Source organism: Crocuta crocuta, unplaced genomic scaffold (genome assembly GCF_008692635.1).
Source record: "Crocuta crocuta isolate KB4526 unplaced genomic scaffold, BGI_CrCroc_1.0 scaffold72, whole genome shotgun sequence".
Taxonomy (NCBI): Eukaryota; Metazoa; Chordata; class Mammalia; order Carnivora; family Hyaenidae; genus Crocuta; species Crocuta crocuta.
In genome coordinates this window covers 5,082,004-5,101,772 of record NW_027529427.1, presented here as the reverse complement: position 1 = coordinate 5,101,772, position 19,769 = coordinate 5,082,004, and the positions used below count along the sequence as shown (strand labels likewise).

The 19,769-nt window shown below is 41.8% G+C and overlaps 1 protein-coding gene and 1 long non-coding RNA gene across 6 annotated transcripts in view; one reads left to right on the top strand and one right to left on the bottom strand.

Annotated features, from left to right (window-relative positions):
* PARP11 (poly(ADP-ribose) polymerase family member 11) overlaps window positions 1–11,065 on the bottom strand; it is a 51,415-nt gene extending 40,350 nt beyond the window's left edge. For 2 of the 5 annotated variants that reach the window (XM_077759174.1, XM_077759176.1), the window contains exons 1-3: window positions 10,969–11,065; window positions 5,299–5,424; window positions 5,069–5,200 (exon numbers count right to left, since the gene is read on the bottom strand). The gene's annotated coding sequence lies outside the window, so the exon portion shown is untranslated. Of the gene's footprint in view, window positions 1–4,495; window positions 4,691–4,850; window positions 5,035–5,068; window positions 5,201–5,298; window positions 5,425–10,968 lie in introns of those variants that run through there. The other 3 variants (XM_077759172.1, XM_077759173.1, XM_077759177.1) reach the window with 2 other exon arrangements.
* Window positions 5,531–18,296, top strand: LOC144227522 (uncharacterized). The gene is made up of 4 exons (XR_013333949.1): window positions 5,531–5,633; window positions 8,366–8,447; window positions 9,545–9,579; window positions 17,824–18,296. It is a non-coding gene; the product is annotated as an uncharacterized LOC144227522 (long non-coding RNA).
* Window positions 18,297–19,769: the final 1,473 nt, after the last annotated feature.

Below are 19,769 nucleotides of genomic sequence, written 5' to 3'. Positions count from 1 at the left end.
ACATACGTTGTTTACCACTGCCTCAGCCACCAAGCACTGGCACTCTCTGAGCTCACACTACTCTCTGGGCTTAACTTAATCCACTACTAGGGCAATTACAAAGAATGTCAAGATACAGATCATCAGTATATGGACCCATGACTTATGTTGATCTATGAAGACACTACATTTGCTGTAGAACTTCCATTTCCAGGAACAAATCCTACCTTCATCCTCCCCCCAAACCTCAGGGGCGCTGCCTGACTCAGAAGAGATAGTACACAGATGTTAGTTACCACTACCTACAACCTCTCCATCCTCATTCTCTGAAAATGCCCATTTTGAGACTCTACTCATCAGGTATGAACTCTTCCCACTTCACTCCATTATCCTAACTGTACCTGTTGTTCTCTTTCACCTTGGTGGTTTATGGGCATTTTGCTCCCCTGACCTTCCCATAAGACCACTTATAACTTTGACACCTAGCTCAAATGTAACTTACGCTAGTAAACCTTAGTCCCCCGCACGCTCTGGTACCCCCTTCTCTCCCCCAAACCATATTGCAAGACCCCTAGGGGCAGATTCTGGCTTCATCCATGTCTGTAATCCTCCTCCCTAGTGTCTAGAATGTTTTATATGTAGTAGTTTTATATGTAGTAGACACTTAGTAAATATTTGTTGAATGGGTGAAATAATGAATCCATGATTGGTTTCTCTGGCAGTCTGGCTTTGACCTATAGTTGACAGTGGGAACTATCAGACAGACAACCAGTAGAGGCATCTATGAGTCGGGCCGGAATAGGGGCAGGACTGGAAATGTACATTTGGCAGGCATTCACTACAGTAGTATCTGAAGCCTTGGAGCTCACAAGGGGAAAAAAAAAGGATGTGCTGAGAGAAAACAAAAGTTAACAATAGAACATTTCAGGGATAGAAGAAGGCACTGCAGTTAAGATTATTATTCAGATATAAATCACAGAAAGGAAAAGAAATCCAAAGGAATACACAGCCCCAGAAAAATAAGAGAGAATCCTGAGAAACACCTCTAGTGTATTAATGTTGCAGAAAGAAGAGGCTGGAGGCATAAAGGTCACTACTGTACATGCTGGTTTGAAAATTCTCGGTGACCATCAGCCAGTAAGGTGTTAGAGGTAGAGGTAGAGGTAGAGGTAGGGCTGGGGGAGGAGAGGTATGAATGAGGGTAACAAAAAGCCTAAGACTATTCTTTCAAGAAGTCTGACAGGAGAGAGAAGAATCACAGTGCCAAGGGAGTCTGGAGGCAGCTGTGAACATAAAATAACAGAGAAAAAGATGGCTCAGCAGGTAAAGCACTGCACCAATACACAAATGTTACCACTGCTACCACCTCACAACGGAATGTAGTAGCACAGGACGTAAGTACTCATATAACTCTGTTGCTCTCTCACCTGTGTGATCTTGAGAAAATCATTTTCCCCTCACTTAGCTAACTCATCAGATTCTAAGAGTATGAGTAATATGTGGAAAGGAGTTATGGAAGAGTTTATTGTTGAAAGTAAGGTCTCAATGCTTCAATAAATGGGTTTGTCATTTTTCAGTTTCCTTTCAGATTCCTTACAGATGTTTGTCATTTTTCAGTTTCCTTTCTCCGTGTGACAAAGGGAAACTGAAACTCCTCCGTATGTAACAGTGGTTACTCATTCCAACTCCAGAAAAGAGGAATAAGATAATGACAAGGGGGCAGAGAAAAGCAGGATAAAGTCAGAGTTACAGAGTCAAGGTAGTGACGGCAACCCCTTCAATTCCTCTCTACAGACTTTGCCCCTTTCCTAAACTGGGGGACATTAGTCAAGGGTTACCTCCCCCAGGTGGATGGAGAACTGCCAGGAGCTCATATCAGAACTGAGTGTGCCTGCTGCTTCCGTCAATCAGATCTGCCTTGGCAGGGACACTATGCTTACCTCAAGGTGCCTGGTCAGTGAAAAGCTTGAGTAGATAGCACTGACCTCATTACTGTCTTGAAAAGTAAAATAAAATTTTGTACTGAGACAAAGTTTATTTATAACTCCTTGGTTATCTTACCCACCCACCCCCTCACCCCCAACCCCTGAGGAAATGTTGCAAGCTCAGTGGTGATTTTCCACACTCGAACCATGTCATGGAGACTTTTCACTTGGAAAGGGCAGCTGCTCCAGAGTATTACCATAGCAAGCATCAGTGTAACATTATCTCAAAGCCACTTGTGAGTAGAACACAGTATCATACAGAAGGTATATTTGCAACAGGAGGTATATGGTGTAGTTCACAGGTGGTCTATTAAGGCCATATATGCTACCAAACATATGCAGGGAGAAACTAGGCAGAAGTCTTTGATTAAAGCAGTTCACAGGGGCCTTCCTTCACAAAGTAGAATTTATTATTTCATTCAATGGTTAGATATGGTAAACAGGAATTTCAGTTTATAGTAAATTCAACTGTATAATGCAAAACTCATCTGCATTTATCTTTAGGATACATTGTGGGTTTTTTAAAATTCCCAATGTGATTGGCTTAGGGTAACATTAAAATTAATTTTCATTCCATGACCACAGCTGGACAAACTGTCCTCTCGTATTAATATAAGCTAATAAGTTAAAGAGAAACACACATACAGATGTTGATTGTATTTTCAAAAACTAAACTTGTCCTTATTGATGGGATTCATACGCTCATCAGAAGAAAACCAGTACTAGTAAGAAAACACAGTAGCATTAAGATATACTGAGGCAGCATGATAAAAATCAAAGAAGAATGTGGGATTTTATGTGGAAGGTTCACCACTATTAACAAAAAAGTCAGTCTGTTCTACTGAAATCAAACAAAATCATTAGGGTAAGGTGAGAAGAAACAAAGAAACGAGATGATGATATAACAAACTAAATTTATGAGACATTCACTAATTCCTTTATAATCCTTACAAACATACAAATGAGCCAACAGCAGATGCTTATATGTGACGAAGGAGGCAGAGTGAACAGTAGGAGCCAAGAACTCTCTCTAGTACTAATCCAGTCACCTTTGTTAATTCAACAGTTATTTATTGAGTGCCTTCTAAGTGCCAGGCTCTGTTCTCTAGTCTGAGGATACAAAAATACACAAAACAGACAAAAATCCCTGCCTATCTAGAGCTTACCATATAGTGAAGAATTTGACCAAGACATACTGAGGTGACTAAAAAGTTTGTACGGAGAAACCAAGATGAAAGGGACTGTGAATAAAAACTGAATACACACACACCGAATGCACACATATACATTCACACATATACATACAATGATATACAATGAAGACTGTTGATGATAGTGAAAATGAATATAAAAGCAGAGAACACATTCTCATAATTCTAAATTATTTTTGCTGAAATCAAACACCAGCAATCATTTTCCTTTGATGTGGCCTGTACTGCACAATTGTATGTATGAACCAAAAAAAAAAAAAAAAATCTCAAGAGGATGACATGATGGGCTGGGATGTAACCACAATACACAACCAACAAATGTGGACCTACAGACTAGTTTCTACTGGATAAAAACTTAAAAAACATAACAGAATTAACTGACAAACTCTCCAATTCACCTCAGAATATATTCCAGAAATGGGAAAAAAATAAGTGATTACAGCAAAAGAGTTATTGCAATATGAAAACGCGGCTGTAAGTAAGTTTCGGCAGTTATCTCTGCATAGGGGTGGTTTCACACAGTCCAACGATTTGGTAAAATGTGACTCTGCCATTTCCCCTGTCAACTCGTACAGCATATATAGTGTACGTTTGCCATGTTACTAGGCGATTTCAACTCTAACAGATTAATGGAATCGGCAAACAGATTCCACTCTTTGAGGGCAGCACATTAAATAAATGTATAAAAAGCAAAGCAGACAAAAATACAGGCAGACACAATCCAAATACCGGAGTCAAACAAGAGAGAGACAAGACTTGCAGCTGAAAAGTCCCAGGTCATCAGTTCTGTCCACTGGAAAAAAAAATTATCTAAGAACTTCCCCATCTAAAGGCTTAGAACATACACTCAGTCCCTCAAGTTTGAAATGACTGTCCACCAAGAAAGGAAAAGGAGTACTGATGGTTCCTCCTAGGCCCATTCAAGACACGGGGGGTTGAATCCCCTCGCTTTAGACAGATGGGACTGGCAGGTACACCTGAGGCAAAGGAAGAGTAACAGGTCCGAAGCCCCATAACTCCGATCAGGAAGCAAAACACAAAGTTTGAAAAGAGAGTGAACGGGGGAAGTCAGAGAAACCACAGCTAGTCCAATAAATAATTGTAACAGAAGGAAATAATGCGTTGGGGATCCCACAGAATCATCTCCACCATTCAAAAAGCCAGAGACTGTAGAAGCCACAAGGGCCGGGATCTTCGGGGTCCCGGAACTCAACACCCAGCCTGAAGCGGGTGAGGGGGAGCAGTTCCCGGGAACCCCCTCCCGCCCCTCTCCCCTCAACCCCGCCCATTGGGTCCGCCCCGTCCCGCCCGGCTACTCACCGGATTCGCTTCCCACATAACGGTGGCGAAATCGAGCGGAGAGAGCCTGGGGGAAGGGGCTAGCCGCGGGACCAGGGTGTTGGGTTTTATCCGAGGGTCCCCGGGAGCGAAGGGATGGAGAGGCAACCTTTATATAGCCTTCCTTCTACCCCGCCCTGTCACAAGCCAGCGTCTTCGGACCACCGACCCTCCCGACTTCCGCCCGAAGCCGGCCAACCAGCGCTTGCCCCGCTCCGCCCCCGGAAGTTCGTTCTGCCCCAGTCCCTCCCTTCCGGGCCGGTGGGCGGGCCGCGGTGGGCGGGGCTTGGGTGTAAGCGGAGCGTAAGGGAAATTAAAGGGCTTCTCTTCCAACCACCTTTCCAGGGCTCAGTCTCCACGGCAACTTCTTCCCCCGAGTGATCCTCAAGCTGTGGCCGGTTGTATTTCCAACGGTATTTATTGATCACTACGTAGTGAGTGCCAAGAATCAGACAGGCCTGAGAATTAATCCCAGAGTGGCCAATGGCTTTTGGGATAAACTTCACAGTCTCTCAATTTCCTCCTCTTCACAATGGAAATAGTAACAGTACCCACCTAAGGGCGTAGTGAGATCATTTAAAACACCAACCACAAGCTCAATAAGCGACCGTTGTTTCCCAGACATCGCGCTAGGCTCTGGCGTGCGAGACTGCTCCATATGCAGCCCATGCCCGTGGAGCTTAGAATCTTAGGGAAGAAAGGAAAAAGTAATTTAGGTAAATAAAAATGTGCAGTATGGTTTGTAGGTAGTATGGCAAGTACAGGGTTCTATGAGAGCAGCTTACCTAGGATAGAGTGTCTGCTTTCCTTCCTCCCACGTATATGGTTTAAACTAAGACCTCAAGGATGTACTATTGAACTCTTAAAGAGCTCTAAGAGATGGGGAGAATCTTCTGGGCAAAGAACAGAATCTATCCAAGGGAAAGGAAAAAGAAACAGTTTGTTAAATATCTTTCTGGGCTTTTATATAGCTCTACACATTAAAAAAAATTTTTTTTTTATCAAGGAATACCTATAGATTTAGAACCTGGTTCTCTCGCTTAATATCGTATGGATAGCCTTCACTCCTGTGCATTTAAATCTATTTCATCATTTTGAAGTGGACACATGGCATTCCAAGGTTTGTATGTATATCTTACACACACACATTTGAAATGACTCATTGCGATAAATATTTAAGTTGTTTTCAATTTTTGCTTTTCTAAAGAGTGCAGCAATAAACATTCTTGTACATTTGTCCATTTACTTCTTTGGATTAGTTGTTATAAATGGAATTGTTTAATAAGGGATTACTGAAATTTTGGTACACGTTGCCAAACCATACTTGAGAACAGTGTGTAAATTTGAAATCTCTAATTTCTTCTTGTAAATGGATTGAGACAGGTATCTTCACCTTATTTTTTCCCACTTTTTACAAAATGGTTAACCAGTTGCCCCAGTATCATCTGTTGAATAACCCATTTTTTCCCACTGCTCTGAAGGGGCATATTAATTACAACTAAATGTGTGCAGGGAGGGCATATCTGTTTCTGAACATTCTTATCTATTGTATTAACTATCTGTTCATTTCTGTGCCATGTCCCAGTTATAATCATTGCTGCTTTGTAACATTTTTGCTATTTCATAAAGCAAGTCCTCTCTCTTCTTTTTCAAAAATTTCAAAATCATGAATCTTCCCATTCAGGAATACATCTCTTCATGTATTTAGGTATTTTATATTTTCAAATACATAAAAATTTTTTCACAAAGATTTGCACAATTTTTGTGAAGTTTGTTCCCAGATACTTTATAGTTTTTTTGGTGTTACTGCAAATGAGATATTTTTCATTACTGTAAGTTAGAAAAACTATTGATTTTTGTTTATTTCGTTTGTATCCCTACTCACTGAAAATGTCTTATTAGTTCTAATAGTTTGCCAGCTGATCTCTGAGTTTTTATGTCAACAATCATTTTACCTGCAAATAATGCAGTTTTTTTCTCTCCCTATTGCATTGGCCAAAACCTCAGAAAACTTTTGAGGAAGACAGGACAAGATAATGAGCATTCAGTCTATAATGCAAAGATAAGCACTTGTTCCTAGTTGGTTCTTCATGTCCTTTGACTACAGTCATCTTAGGATACCTGGCTGGCTCAGTCAGTAAAGCATGCAAGTCTTGATCTTGGGATTGTGGTGTAGAGATTACTTAAAAATAAAATCTTAAGAAAACACTGTCATTTCTAAAGAAACTTCCTCTAATTCTCGTCAAGCTTTAATTAGGAAAGGAGGTTAAATTTTATGAACTGTCTCTTAAGCTCTATTACTATATTCACTTTTTACTCTGACTTATTAATATAATGAACTGTACTAGATTTCCTAATGTCCAGCCCACCCTTACATACTTGAAATAAACCATCCTTTAGGTGTGTTCATTACTCTTTGAATACACTGCTGGATTCTGTTATTTAGGATTAAAATTTATTTATAATTAATGAAATTGGCCCATTGTTACTGGTGTTTTTGTGTCCAACAAGTTTTGTTAAGTGAATAGTATTTAGCTCCTCTTCAAAGGTGGGGATTTTTATAAAGCAAGTTAGGACCAAGTCCTTCACTTTTTGTGGGGTTTGAAGTCTTCGAGTTGCCAGCGCTGGTGATCAAAGAATGGAATGGAAAGAACACAACTTGTTTGAATATATATCAGCTTTTAAAATATAAACTGCTATATCTCAAAGTAAAATGAAGGGAACATATTTCACAAATTGAAAATAACTGTGCAAATTTTAGTATTAATTTTTTTCCCGTCATTCTTGATTTATGACCACTGAGAGAGCAAGAGTGGGAAGGGACCTTAGTGATCATTTAGTCCCGGGGTCATAAACTCATAGCTAATGAGCTTTCACACACACAGACTATCTAAATTTTGAGGAGTAAGTGGCTGCCATTTTAAAACTAGGAAAACTAGGAAATTTCACATTAAATTCTGTGGCTCTCCAGCTTTCCTTAGACTCAGTATTCTCATATGCCAACAACTGGCCAAAGTCTTGCTGATCCCATCCCACTAGAATTGGCCTCTCAGGTTTACCTGAGTTGCCAAGTTACCAAAATGGCCCAAGTAGGTAATTTAAGGATGAGAGAGTTACCAATCTACAGCTTTGAAATTGTACTAATAATCCACCTCTTATTTGGCTGAGGAAATGCAGTGGATCTGGGACTTTCTAAAATATCCTCACAGAAAACAACTTGAGTGTACTCTTCCATACTTCTCCCAAGGATGGGCCCAATCACTGGAGCTCAACCTCTCAGCCGTCAGTGGATTACTCTCTGCATGTAATGCCTGAGATGTTCCCTGTCACACAAGGTCTGGCACTGGGAATGTTTCCCGTTACATTACAGCTCTGGGCAAAGTGCCACAGCAGTAGAAACTATGCATACTGACCACGGTCACTGGCATTCTCAGGAAGACCAAACAAACAGAAGACAATTTACTTTATCTTTCGTGTTTTCTATGTGTGTTCTGGGTGGAAGCGTCTAGAGCCATGCTAACCCCAGCCCAAGGATACTGAGTGATTACAGCCCCCCTTCCACCTGGTTGAGTGTATTAGATCTTTGAATGTCAAAAGAGGAGGGAGGAAATGCCTGAGGGGAAAGGAGAGAGAAGAAGAAAAGGAGCAGTGAAGACCTATCACTGGAAAGCATAAAAAAAATCAGAAAACCATTAGTTGAGTGGCAAGGTAAGGTGGTGAAAATCAAATCTCACATAAAGACAGTAGTAGAGGGAGAAAAGAGAACCAATTAGTGAGATGCAAGATATAGCATCACTTATAATTTTAATATAATTTTCATAATTGTTTTTATTTTTAAATCTTCATTTACAGCCAGAAAGAGGGGAGCACTCGAAATGCACATGGACGACAAGGCTGGATTTGACAAAAAGGAGGAGCCGGAGACCGGAAGAAGGTGCAAAAGGAGAGCCAAGGGGCCACAAGAGGGAACCCAGAGTAAGGGAGAAAAAGCAGCATTTGTGCCCATCAGCCTTGAACATAAAGACCCAGGCTCAGCCTGAAAAAGAGCCAACAATGAGGCAGCCCCAGAATCAGCCCTTCTGCTGAAGTCTGATGTGTTAACAACCCCGGCAGGAATTAAGAGGTGAAATAAGCAGATGAAACGTTTGCTGAAGCTGAGATAAGCATTCCTGGGAAGGAATTTTTCAAAAAATCAAAATGAATCCCGTAAATCTTTCTAATTAGGAAACATGACCAGAAATTAAATTCAACTGAAAAAAAAATGAAGTGCTAAATAACTCCCCCCACTAAATGGCAAGGCTCTATTGAAAATACCACTGATTATTAGTTTTAGCTGCTCGGGGAAATTATCTGGGCACAATGCTAGGCATCAACATGCAGCTCACAGCAGCAGTCAAAAGCAGCAGCTGAGATGTGTGGCCATCCTAATTAGAGGATGGAGATTCTGAAAAGACTCTGGGGCTGTGACATTCCTGGCTGGGGCTCTCCTTCCAGGAATGCCACATTAGGGTTTTGGTCATCACATTGTCAAGAAGAACTTGATAGGGCTGATCTGGAAAGGGACAACAGAAATGACTTAGAAAAGAGTGTGAGAAGCTTTGAGGTTAAAAGCAGAAAGCAGGAAAACACTTCCATGAGAAATATTATTAAAAATTAGGAGACAGGGAGGCAAGAAAAAGCCTTAGGTGATAGAAAGAGCAGCCGGACGGTGTCCTGCCCGCATTAGGTCATTCCAGGCATGTGGGGCTTTCTCTTGTTCCTAATGAGCATGGCCTGGGAGGTCAAGAAACTAGAACAAATTATCTAATATGAATTACTCTTCAGTTCTTCATTCAACAAATATTTACCAACCACCCATGTTCCAGGCACTGTCTCTAGCCTTTTAGGATATATCAGTGAACAAATAAAGAGAAAAATCCCTGTCCCTGTGGAATCTGCATGCTAGGGGGGGCCAGGCAAGGCTTGGGCTGGGTGTGGGAGGAAACTGATAATATATTGTAATAAGTAAGTACATTGTGTAGTATTTTACAGGGTGATGACTACAGAAAGAAGAAGAAAAAAACAAGGTAAGGGATATTGAGAGTAATCAGAATGGTCCTCATTGAGAAGGTAACATTTGAGGAAAAGCCTGGAAGGGGTAAGGGGGCAAATGTGACGAATATCTGGGCAAAACGTATTCCATACAGAGGGAACAGTTGGTGGAAATTTCCTAAGGAGTGTGAGTGTGAGTGTGTCTGAGTGTGTGTGTTTGGAAAGTGGGGAGCAGGTAAGATGTGCAGATTGAACTGGACCTGGTATAACAATTAGCAAATACTTACATGGCACAAAGTATGTGTCTGACCCTGTGATAAGCTCTTTGTATATATTTACAAATATAATTATCACACAACAACCCTATAAAGTAGGTGCCCTTATTACCCCCTTTGACATGTAAGAGTAGTGAGCCTCAGGGAGATTAATGACCTTCGCCCAAGACCAAAGATTCAAACCTAGGTGCCTGGCTTAAGAGCCTGTGCCCCTAATTACTACTCTATGCCACTTTTCAATGTCGTTTCAACCCATCTACTTCTGACACCAGACCTGATTACCCAGTTGCAATTGGAATTCAAGTACTCTCCCAGGATAAATTTATGTTCTTCTTTATTAAAAAAAAAAAAAAAAAGTAGTGTTACTTGTTGCTTTACTGCCTACATCCCTTTCCCTGACCCTTTGCATCCTTCCTCCACCAACTTGAGGACTTTCTGCAAGTTCACCGTGAAGTCCGTTGCTTTCGTCCAGCAAATCAAATAAACATCTGTGGATAGAGCTTTGGTTCAGTGTGGGAGGGGGAGTTGGTGAGCAATAGAGGGGTGCTTCTATGGATTAATAATGCCCTATAGATCACTAGAAGGGAGGACAGAGCATACACTGCATTTAAAAACTAGATATTTATTGTCTTTCCTTCCACTCTAAAAGTCACCGTGTGGAGGAAGTGTGTTTGTAACACACTAATCACTGGCTGTTCTCATACTTTCTTCCCATTCTCTCAAGATATAGCACCTTTATACTAAAAACCATTGAATTATGCACTTTAAATAGAGGAATTATGTGATTTGTGAATTACAGCTCAAAGAAAAGCTGTTACAACAATTCATTTTGTGAAAATACAGGATCGTGGCTTTCACATCCATGGTTTAGCCTCCTCTGTCCTCCTTCACGTAGCTTTAGGGAGCCCAGAACCACACTCAGAAAGATGTCCACCAATCCTAAACCCCAAGCACTCCACCCAAAGTTACAACTTTGTTTTGACTCCCCTGCTTAAAGCATTACACCAAGGAAATGACTCTTTCCCATTATACCTTCGCTACCTTTTCCTTATTAGAAAACAATAATTCTAACGTTTGTATCTTGAAACAAACACGTATATATTATGCAGTAGAAGGTAATATTCACATACATTAGAAGGCAATACTTACTGTTTGAAGCAGTTTCTTGCTTGTGGCTGTTTCCTGCTAAGGATGGGGAGGCATGTGTTCCCTGCCATCCTGGGAGAGAAGCTTGAGATGACATGTTAAAGTCTAGAACAGTCAGGAGACTCAGAGGCTGATCCAAACTCTGGTCCTAACTAGCTGGGTTATAATGCACAAGTCACATCCCAATTAGGGGGCCTCAATTTCACATCTAAAAAAATGAGATAATTGGACCAGGTGATCTGCAATGTTGCCGCCAGATCTCACAGTCCATGATTTGGTGTCATAATGAGACAAATCAGATGCTGGGCTAAGGTGTATCAGTGCCACGATGCTCAGACATCAGGAAGCAAAAGATAAACCCCTTGCCTTTGAGGAACTTTTAATCTACTGGAGGAAACTAAAAAGAGAGTTACATGTAAGAGTTGTTAAAGATATAAAGTAAATACACAAACCATCCAAAGAATGCAAAGGACAGGAAGGAGCTGAGAAGGACAATCAGTTCTCCTGTCTAGATCATCTTGCTTTGACTCACCTGTGCAACTAAAGAATCAAGGAGGCTCTTACTATGTCAAACTATGGCCCTCTAGGATAGGTACCCCTGACACAAAGGCACTCCTTATAGACCTTGTGGATGGACTCAAATCACAGAATAAGAAACTCTTAGAGGGGCACCTGGGTGGCTTAGTCGGTTAAGCGTCTGACTTTCACTTAGGTCACGATCTCGCGGTTCGTGGGTTCAAGCCCCGCGTCGGGCTCTGTGCTGACTGCCAGCTCGGAGCCTGGAGCCTATTTCAGAGTCTGTGTCTCCCCTCTCTCTCTGACCCTCCCCTGCTCGCGCTGTCTCTCTCTCTCTCCTAGAAATAAATAAAAAAATATTAAAAAAAAAAAAAAGAAACTCTTAGAGTAGAAAAGGAACCCTAGCAAACATGTAATCCAAATCCCTCTGTCTACATTTAGCATTTGTAGATGATGCTTCTCTCATGTTTACATTCTTATTTGATAGGATACTCCTAACATTGTCCATGATCCTGAATAATCCTAAAACTGGAATAGGAATGCCTTTAATATCCTTCCCTCCAAAGTCCAGTGGGTTAAATGTGAAATGGTTTTAAGACAAGGCTCAGCATTGCTATAGAGTTGAACAAGATTTGCCTAGGAACCACTTCTCAAAAATCATTGCCTTGAAGAAAGTCAAGTTCCTCCCCTCTATAGAAGGGCACTTGTGCATTTTCCTATCTCATGCTTTCACTCCAGATCTATTCCCACTCCCTGAGGCTATTCTAAGCATTTCCGCAGGTCTCGAGTCACATGCCTTTGCCTGTCCTCACTTGCCATGAGTTCTAAAAAAAAAAAAAAAGAAACTAAAAAGAAATAGGAAAAAATCAGACCTCTACCATTCAATTCCTTGATTTTCATCTTTCCTGGGAGGATCTCTTTCAGCCTGGGATCTCCTGGGTGAATACTTACTCTGGGACTAGACTAAAAATCACTATCTCTGGGCAGGATCGTGGGGAAGGCCTGCCTCGATGATACGATGATACAAGCCTGTTAAATATTTGGCCCCTGAGGTTTCTTCCACTCCAAATATTTTGGGATGCAGAAAGGAATGGTGGTCCCTCACAGACTGTCTGAAACCGGGTTTTTACTCCCTGACTGAAAGTGTGCTCATCTCATCACTAGATGGCGCTGAAACACAGGCAAGAATGGCTCTGATTTAAAAAAAAAAAAAAAAAAAAAAAGGCGAGCACAAACTTTCTAATAAGCCAGAGAATTCCTTTGTTTCTGGGTGGGCAAGATCAGCTTTTGTCAAGCACATTTAAGAATAGCTGTCTAGAGTAGCAGTAATCTAATTGTGCTGCTTTACCCCAAATCAACCAAATGGTCAAGACCAAATGAAAGTGGTATAATGTGTATTTAGGAGTAAAGGCATTTATAAAAAAAACAATAGATCTCTTAACTACATAGTGTCAAAAAGAGATAGGTGGTCAAGAGGCTCAACTGTACTATAATTAAAAGCGATAAGTTTTACATTCTTGTTCTGATATGGATGGGCCTTTGCCAGTTAAACAATGCTGATATAAATTCAGGTAGCTACAAATTCAATTAGGAATTAAAGTAGAAACTTTCCTGTTTCCCAACTAACCATATTGCTTGAACATATTGGGATCTGTTTCAGGGTTGGCTGATGGACCATTTGATAAGTTATTCACTATTTGAACTATGACCGCTAACCAAATTCTGCTAAGATAATATCTGAGTGGAGTCTTAGAATTTTTGACTTGGAAGGGAGCTTACGCGGCCTCTGTCTTCTTCCCAGCTCCCACACTAATCTCTTCCACATTAACAAGGGCTCGGTCTGTCTGTTTAAACTCTTATAGTAATGGCAAACTGGCCACTCTGAGAAACTGCCCATTATATTTCGAGAGAATTCCAACAGAAAGTCCTTTAGGTTGAGCCAAAGCATGACTCTTTATAACTTCTACCTGTAGATCTCCATTCTTCTTTTTAAAGGAATTCCAAGCATTTTTTTCATATGATTTGTTTTTAAATATGTGATGCTTTAGGGGCACCTGAGTGGCTCAGTCAGTTAAGTGACCAACCCTTGATTTTGGCTCATGTCATGATCTCATGGTTTGTAAGTTCAAGCCCTGAATCGGACTCTGTGCTCATGCGTAGGGCCTGCTTGGGATTCTCTCTCCCTCTTTCTCTGCCCCTCCCCTGCTTGCTCTCTGTTTCTCTCTCTCTCTCTCAAAATAAAGAAAAAACATTTAAAATGTTTTTTAAAATATGTGGTGGTTTAGGCCTTCTCAGACTAAAATAGCATCCCTTTCTTCAACCATGTTTCATACAACATGGTTTCTGGATTGATTTTGGTTGCCTTTTTCTGAAATATCTTAAAACATGTTCTGATCACATAGCCAGCAGGCCCTTTAGCTGCCTTGATTCAAACACTGTGTTTCTATGAAGAGGACCCACGTTTGGTGAACTCTCTTCACTGTTTTCTTTTTGGAGCCTGTGGCCAGCTCCTAGGTCACTCACATGGACATGATACGTCAGACCAGCCCAATCCTTGTATATGAAATTTATTTTTTAAATTATAATGCAGGTATTCAGCTCTGTGATGTGGTATGGATTTCAGCTCCTGGCTGTGGTCTGTCAAAATTACATAAATTCATTTAATTCAGACTCCAGTGCCAAACATAATGGGATTCAAAATTTTGTTCCTCTGCTCATGAACCGTGTCATCTTGGGCTAGTGACTTGGTCACTGAAAACATCAGTTTCTTCATCTCTAAAATGGAGATCTAGGGGCACCTGGGTGGCTTAGTCGGTTAAGCGTCCGACTTTCGCTTAGGTCATGATCTCGCGGTTCATGGGTTCAAGCCCCGCGTGGGGCTCTGTGCTGACTGCCAGCTCAGAGCCTGGAGCCTGTTTCAGAGTCTGTGTCTCCCTCTCTCTCTGACCCTCCCCTGCTCACGCTGTCTCTCTCTCTCCTAGAAATAAATAAAAATATTTAAAAAAATAAAAAAAATAAAAATAAATTAAAAAAATAAAAAATAAAATGGAGGTCTAATTTTACCACCTGCCTCCGAGAGTGGTACAATTTAAATGTGATAATTTTGTGGGAAAAGTATATTTAACACAGTTCATGCAACATAGCAAGTGTTCAGTAAATGTTTGCTATTATTATTATTATTATTATTATTACTCAATCATCCTTCTTGTTAGCTATCCCTCCTTGTTCATGTCATATGAAAATCTGATAAGCATCTCCTGTAAGACACAGACAAAAATCCTGTCAGGGACATGTAAAAGAGAGACCTCCAGGGCTCGCCGCCATGGTTTCCCTTCAGGCTGACATATGTACTAATCAGCAGTCTTTAGGTATAATTCTTACACCAGCCGTGGTTGTGCCCATTGGCTATCAGCCAGGTCATGTCTCATCCACAAGGTGATTATGATAGATTTCGTCAGATGCCATGCTGAAAGCAAGTATGGTTTTGATGCCTCTTCTTTCTGCCAGTCTAATATCCCTATCCAAAAAGGAATAAATGAAGACATGTTTTGTTTTCTGAGATTTCGGGTTGGCTCTGAGTGATCTCTGCTTTTCTAAAGACTTACAAAGAGTCTACTTAATAATCTGTTCAGTTGATGGGTTAAAGTGGGGAAATTGTGGGTTATTTCCCCCTTCGTTTCTATTATTATAATAATGTTTGTGGAGTAAATAGCTTTTTAAAATTCTGTTCTAGAATTCTGCCAGGGATAATTGTCAAGCTGACTGGCTTATAGTTTTTATAATATGCCCCTTTCCCCCTTTTTGAGAATCAGGACAACTTTGTTCTTCTCTTGTCTGTTAACAGTTCTCCTATTCTCCATGCTTTTTCAAAGATTATTGACAATGGTTCTGGGAGTTCTTTGAGCAACCTGGGATGTGATTTGTCTAAGTCTGGAGATTTGAATTTATTAAGGGGGGTGAAAAGAACGCCACACTAGTTTCTAGCTCTGGCTTTGCCCTTCACTAGCTGAGTGAGCGTGGGTAGGTTTTGATTTTATTTCAGCTGAAACGTCCCCATCTGTGAAATAGGGCATTTGGTCCAGATGATGTTGAAGGGCCCTTCAAGGTCTGATGGTCTCTGTTCTATGTCTCAAGTAATCTAACATTTTCTTACTAGCTTTTCTCATTTATCTTGGCTTTCAATTTCCTCTCAGTAAAAATTGTTCCACCCCTTATTTTTTAATTTGGAAGATATATTTTGGTTTAGAATCCAAAGTTTTTAGTGTGACGCTCAGAGTCTGACATATCTGGCCCCAGCGTTTCATTCTGGCTGTGTCCCCTCCACCCAGGTGCAAGCCTGCTCTCCATTTGGATGAGCGATACCGTCTTCCAGGTGCACTAGCCCTTCCATCCTTTTCCAAGGCCACTTCCCAAAGGGGAAAAGTGATCTGTGATCCCCAGCCACCTCTTTCAGCGGGCTTTCACCGGCCCTTTAAGTTACCAGTTCTCCTAAGCAGTGTTTCCTAACCACCCCCAGGCACAATGCTCTCCTCTCTCTAAATCTCTGATGCATTCAGTGCAGTTGGTCTGCCACTTAACCACGATAATCCTCGTGGCATTTGGGTTGTGCGTGTTGAACTGTGTTGTTATTGATTTGCGTGTCCTGGGCTGCTCCCTTCCTCCCTCTTCCCTTCTCCCTGTTGAGCACTGTCCAGGGGACACTCCAAAAAGTTTGATGGGAATGAATTCCAAGCCATTGCCAGTTTTTCTTAATCAGAACATTTAGGTAATAATCTAATACGCAGACATTTCTTTTTTATCTTAGGGGTCATAGGAAGGTAAGGTGAGCCCACATAGCTTAATACTAGAACACATTTCATTTTAAGACAAGAAAATGATTTTAGTACATAATTGGTAACGGAGCCCAAACTAGCTCACTTTCCTCCCTACGGGGAAATGCTATGGGATTTGAGAAAAGTTGTTGAATGGACAACTAACTGGTTCAGCGTCAAGTTTGCCTCATTGGTGACCATCCTATTCTAATCTAACCCTTCTTCTATTGGCTAACAGCCTAAAGTTTTGGGTTGGGTGTCCCATTTATATTTCATCTAATAGATGGTACAGCTACATTTCTTAGTAATGGAGACACTACTTTTGTGTGTCCTACATAACATCAGGCACACCCCAGCAAATATGGACAGGGAGGACTGTTTATGAAATAGTTGTTGGTAGTAAATTATAAATTGTCATGAATAGTCTTAACAGAACACTTCAAAATCACACCACTGTCATAAAAATATGGTTGACTCTTGAGCAGTTTGGGAGTTAGGGGCACCAACCTCCTGCACAAGAAAAATCCACTTATGACTTTTGACTCCCCCAAGCCTCAGCTACTCATCCCCTCCTGTGGACCAGAAGCCTTACCCCTAGCAATCCATTTACACATATTTTGTATGTTATATGTCATATTAGATTACATGTAATGTGTGTATATATATGTAATATGTTATATTACGTGCATGTATTCGTACAAAAAAGTAAGCTAGAGGAAAGAAAATGTTAAGGAAACCCTAAGAAAGAGAATGCATTTACAAGACTGTACTGGAAAAAAATCTACATGTATCTGGAGCTGTGAAGTTCAAAACCATGTCGGTCAAGGGCCAACATGTTCTGTAGTTGTGAGGGAAGCCTTGAGATGAGTTTGTGACAGAGGAAAAATAAAGTCTTTCCAAAAGGAGCTGCTCGCAAAGCATGCCGGAAATAGAGCTGAGAAAAGAAGTCATTTTTGTGTTCAACACACGCTTAGCATACCCTGTGTACCAGACCCTACTGGGGACACTAGTGTTAGGCACGGGGAGATATAGAAAGGATATCTAGATCTTGCTCACGAGAAGCTCTCTGTCTTGGGGGAGAGACCACTAAAGAAACAGATAAGGGTTGTGTGGTAAGAGAAAGCTATGACGGTGATTTGTGAATCCACTGGGGCCAAGGGGCTGCGTGAATGTAGAAGGGAGCAAACATCTTTGTTCCTGAGGGGCATGCCCTAAACTTCTGAAACCTCCCCACACACCTGAGAAGAGGCTACGTTCTCTGGCAATCAGTACCCCTGCCATCTTCCAACACCAGGAAAAAGTCGGGAACTGGGAGGCTGAATCATGTACTAATATAGTGAGAGCTGCATACTAACAAGCCAGCCTGAGGCTTATAAAACAGTGTTTGTACAGCTCGCTCATTCCCCTGGTTGGGGGCGATAAGCACAAATTTCCCAGGCAAATACAAGTAAAGCCAGTGCTTAGAAAGCTCGTAATAAATGGGAGTGTTTATAACTGTTAAACATAATGATAACACTGGAACTCTTTACAGGAGAGCAAAAGTAAAAGCGTGTGAAGAAACAGCCCAGCCACATGCATTGCTGGATGCATCCTCAGCCGTGGGAACATAAACTCCTGCTCGCCAGTAACAGTCATCCAGAAATCACACCACCGAAGCCACATCTCCTTCCCTTAAAGAACACTGTCAAGAGCACTTGTCACTTCAAATCAAGGAAAGTACTTTCCTCGGCAAATCCCATCCCTGTGAAGCCAACCTTATCTCTCACATGCCTGAGCCCCTGACCCCATCCCCCCGCCTTCACCGGGTTGCAAATTCCAAGTCAGCCCATTGTCTGGACCATGGCTTCCCCACATTTTCTCCTTTTCTCTTCCAGCTTGGTCTCCAATGACTGGGTGGGGCTCCTTTGCCCCACCCCCACACTCCCCTTTCCCACTGTACCTCCCCAGAGAGGAGGGTGAGATCACTTCTTCCTTCCACCTGAGGAAACGGAGGCCCAGAGAGTCTTGCCACTTGTCTAAGGTCACACTTCTAGTAAAGGCCCAAGAGGATCCTGAGCAGGAAGTGTGACCTGGCCTGCTTTGCGCGCCTCTGAGCCGCCTGCGCATCCAGCTCTTCACCAGCAGGGGGCTCCATTGCTGCCTGGGCTTCCCTCTACCCACAGAGGTTCTCAGTGCGGCAAGGAAGGCGGGGGTGGTCCACGCTCCCTGAGAATTGTGGCGTCACTGGGGGAAGAGGAAAAGGGACCCTACGGATTTCCTAGTGGCCTTCCTCCTACAGGGAAACCCCTCATGACCACAACGGTGAAAGCGAGGTCGCCAAGTGAAAAACAACTGTTGACTAAAAACCATCAGGGGATTCCAGTGGTATAAAAACACGTTCGCCAGCCCTTGTTCTTGGGCCCATGAATGTCCCTGAGGCTCCCTTTCCTCATCTATAAAATAGCGACAGTAAATACCTATCTCATCAATTTGTTTTGAAGATTCAATCTGGTGATACAGGTCAAGTGCGTGGCCCTGTGACTTCCATATTTCAAGTACTTGGGAATCTCCGTTGTATTTCATGAAAATGACTTTTGCCTTAAGTGGAGAAGTGATTTTTTTTTTTAAGCTTCATTTCCTGCACCTTAATGTAATATACGTATTAAGAAATGTGTTAATGGGGGCGTCTGGGCGGCTCAGTCGGTTTCGGGACGACTTTGGCTCAGGTCGTTATCTCAAGGTGGGTGAGTTCGAGCCCCAAGTCTGGCTGTGCACTGACAGCTTGGAGCTTGGAACCTACTTCAGATTCTGTGTGTGTCTCTTTCTCCTTGCTCCTCCCCCACTCGTGCTTTCTCTCTCAAAAATAAGTGAACATTAAAAAAACAGAAATGTGTTCATGGATCAATAAATAGAAACATGTATCTTTAAAATATAAGAAAAACACGAGTTCTTTCCAAAGTAAAAATGATCACTGGTGCTTCAACCCTAAAGGCTTCATGAGACCTTCCATAAGAGTGTCAGGGAGCAAACTGGAGTAGAGGAGCATGAAGCTGTTTTATCCTACTGTGGCTGAAGTTTTTGGCTCAGTGTCAATAAAGGCCTATGTCAATAAAGACATGGCTAGGAGGATGTTGTAGGACCCAAAGTACAATATTTATCATTCTCCAAAAGTTGTAGGGTCCATCTCTGATGGTGCCATCTCCAAGAATAAACTCCTGGACTTCTCTTGTGAACTAGGAGCCTGTTAGAAAACCCCTCAGAGACACACATTTACAGCCACCTTAGAGGCATGTGGGAAAAGTAATTCAGAAAATGAATAAGGAAAAGCAACAGAAGACTCAGTGTCTTCATACAGTCGCCTCAAGGCCACGAAACACAGATCCGGGGGATTTTAGGGCACAGCACATGTTGCGTTCCCATTTCCTTGTTGTGTGCAATCTTAGGAGGATGCAAGAGCCTGCAACCTTCTGCCTGTCCCACGGAGCTTCCAGCTCTGCT